The sequence below is a fragment of the Galeopterus variegatus genome, unplaced genomic scaffold (assembly GCF_000696425.1).
Source record: "Galeopterus variegatus unplaced genomic scaffold, G_variegatus-3.0.2 Scaffold11330, whole genome shotgun sequence".
NCBI lineage: Eukaryota > Metazoa > Chordata > Mammalia > Dermoptera > Cynocephalidae > Galeopterus > Galeopterus variegatus.
Genome location: NW_007737441.1, coordinates 9,206 through 12,772, shown reverse-complemented (window position 1 = coordinate 12,772; position 3,567 = coordinate 9,206). Strand labels below are relative to the sequence as shown.

At 45.5% G+C, this 3,567-nt stretch overlaps 1 pseudogene; it reads left to right on the top strand.

Annotated features, from left to right (window-relative positions):
* Positions 1 to 280: 280 nt before the first annotated feature.
* On the top strand, positions 281 to 2,404 carry LOC103610580 (annotated as a pseudogene).
* The last annotated feature ends 1,163 nt before the right edge of the window (positions 2,405 to 3,567 follow it).

Genomic DNA, 3,567 nt, shown 5'->3' with positions numbered 1-3,567 from the left:
TACTGAATAAGCATAATAAATAGTGCTTACATTATAGGATCAATATGAGGGTAAAACGAATTAACACATGGCGTCTGGAACATGTAAATACCAGGGGGATGGGCCCTGGAGCCTCTGTTGGTAGCTCCGTGCCGGCTCTGGTAGCACCATGCAGGCGTTCTTCCCTGTGTCTGCCTGTCAGCCCCCTGCAGGGAGCTCTATGTCCAGAGGAATCTGGAGGTGTCAGCTTGCAGCTGGCCCACGACAGGGCCCAGGGCAAAAAGGCAGCACCACCATATTCTCCCTCAAGCTGCGCAGAACCATCTTCAGGTCCTACCTACCTTCTGCCACTGTCCCAGTCTGAGGATTAGATCAATTTGGAATCAAAATTAAAAAAAAAAAAAAAACTGGAGTCATTTCTTTTGTCAGGAGAAATTGTCGTAAATGAAATCATTTTGTGAGAAAATGCGTTACCACACACAGAAGTCAGCAGGATTCGTGGGGAAGCCAGATATAGAGAAACTTCCAAATTTCCTTTATTACAGATGACCCAATGTCATTACCCAAATTTCAGTACAGAAACCTTCTCCTTGGTAAACATGTTGTCCCTTTAATGTGTATTGAGTACATTTTCACAGTGAATGACAACAGGAAGCAGAAAGTCCTAGGCCTCAATGAGAAACCGAGATTTAGCCCAGCAGGGTTATTATTCTAGCACAGATTTCAGAATTTGATGAATCGGGTCCTGAAAGTGTCAAAAAGGAATGCCTAGCTCATGCTTTCCAGCCAACAGACCTCCATCTATTCTTTGCATTTGAATATGTTGGGGGAAAAAATACCACAATTCAGCCAAAAAAATTAATGAAATTCTCTCAGGAGATGGAGGAGGAGGAGGTAGTGGAGCTATTGGTGGCAAGAGCCAAAAACCTCCACTGTTTGAAACTCACTCAGACTGGGACAGAAAATTAAGATGACATGTGCTTCAGGACGGCAAGTTTGTTCTGTTAACAAGGTACATGATACGCACTTGCCTTCTAGAATACTCTGTGGTGCCAAGTTCTTTAGCAGACCAAGATCTGAATGTCTTTTCCCATTCCTGATGGCAGAACAATGCCACTCGGTCCGGGTGCCACTCAAAGGGCAGTGCTCTTGTGCTAATGTCCCTCATCAAAGACGTGCTGTAGAAGAGGAAAATCAGCCAGAGGATTTGTAATGCAACAACTAAAAGTCACCCACGAACAACTCATCTTTACAAATCAGATTTGTATTCTTAATATTCAAGAAATGCAGATGGCATTTGTAAAACGTAAGCAACTATGCATTCATGAGCCTTGTGAAGAAACTGAAGAGAAATGGTTGTCTTCACTGGAAAATACTCGGTTAGAATATGCAAGAACGTTCCTTAAACAGTCAGCAGAACTTGTGTCCATGTTAGAAAGCAAACTTCTCTGTGTGGACCTAGAAGAGGAGGAGGCAAGAGATTTGAGCTGTTTCATAGCTTCTCTCATTCAAGTGATGCTGGATCATTATTTCACGAGAATGACTAGATTTCAGAGTCTGATACAGAAGGAGTGGGTCATGGCAGTATATCAGTTCCAGACAGATGCCACCATTTAAAGAGATTGGAGAAAGTCTTCCTTATTTCTTGCTTTTCTTGATGCCACATGGCAGCAGTTACCACAATATCCAGCTGCTTTCAAGTTTTCTGAGACCTACTTAGCAGTGCTGCATGACAGCACCCGGATCTCACCTGTGGGCACCTTCCTGTTCAACTCTCCTTACCAGCAGGTGCAGCAAAACACACAATTTGCTATAAGCAAAAATACTCAATTGGGTGATGAAAAGGGCTTAAAAATCCCCTTGGTTTGGGACTAGTCTCTTCCATTTACAGCAAAAGACAACACACTTTTCCATTACCCCTTCTACATTGGAAAGAGAACCCTTGTGTACAGTAGGGCCCTGCGAAGTATTTTAAAAGGACAAAGAAAACCTACAGCTCCACACTAAAAGGAATGCTATCTTCCTTAAAGAATGTCCTCTTCAGTGACCAAGAATTACTTCCAAGGAGAGAAATTCAATGATATTAAAACTAAGGCCAGATCCTATTCAGCAAACTGACACCCGGAACACTGATGTGTAGCAATATTTTAGAGAATGGTTTTCCAAACCAGTCAACCCGCACGGTGTTATTCTGACTTGTCTTGCTGGAGCACACATACAACTCTGGAAAGCATGCGACTTCCACTAGGTGCCCCAGGCTCAGCTCCACCCTGCAGGCTTCATCACTGCCTTTCACAAGCTCTCCCTTCTGGCTGCCGAGGTGGATGTGCTCGGCAGGATGCTGCGGCAGCAGGGGAGCAGCCCTCTGCAAGCCTGCTACTCGGAGCTGTTCATGGATTTTTCTGTCACTTTCTATTATCTCTAAGTGACTTCACCTGATGAGGGTTCAATGTTTCGAGGCCAAAATTTATTTCAGATCACCTTGTTTAGAAGGGACCTTAGATCTGTGTTTTGAAATTATGAGTTTGCTTCTAACTTCATAGGAGTAGCTTTAAGACGATATGCACTGCTAACTACAAAGCATTTACTGTAGATAATATAATTAAACATAGAAGTGCTTTTGATATTAATATGAAGATATGAATAACACAGAGGAAACTATAATTCCACTTTTTAAAATTAGGCTGTTAAAATCAATTGCATGTTGGAAACAGGTTTTTCATACCGTAAAGGCAGGGCTGGGGCTCACAGACCCCTCCAGCCCATCATCCGGACTAGGTCACAAACCCTCCACACGCAGGTCTACGCGCTAGGCAATAGGAAAAGGTCCTGGGAGCCCTGGGTGAAAAGTTAATAGGATTTATTCAGAACTAGGAGCAGCCGCCCTGGTGGTTTCCTCGAGCATCCCGAGAAGTGCAGCGTATCAGAGCCATTGGTCCTTTATACTCAAGTCCATAACCCAGGACACCTGGGTGCCCATGTGCATCTACATCAGACAATAACAAGGAACACCTGGGCACCGAGAAGTGCAGCGTATCAGAGCCATTGGTCCTTTATACTCAAGTCCATAACCCAGGACACTTGGGTGCCCATGTGCATCTACATCAGACAATAACAAGGAACACCTGGGCACGCGTGCATATCTACATCAGACAATAACAAGGAACACCTGGGTGCACACGTGCATATCTACATCAGACAATAACAAGGAACACCTGGGTGCACACGTGCATATCTACATCAGCTGCTCGGCAAGATTCCGAACACTTGAGGGGCCCTGGCCATTTTGCTCTATTTTCCGAACACCTACTAAGCTTCATATCCATAGCCAGGAGTCCACAAAGCCACATTTTTCTCCCTCTGAAAGCCAATGAGGACACAGCAGCTTGCGGGGTGCTGCTTCCGAGAGGTTCTTCGTGGCCCCAGCTGGGCAGGTCCGTGCTGCAGGTGGCAGGTGCCGTCCACACTGATGCTTGGCCGCGCGCACGGGCGGCTTGCTGGGACGCACTCAGTGTTCCCGTGGCACTTCCAGGCGGCCGGACCGTTGGCACTTGCCCTTGGAAACAGCTCATGAGGTCATAGGTCAGG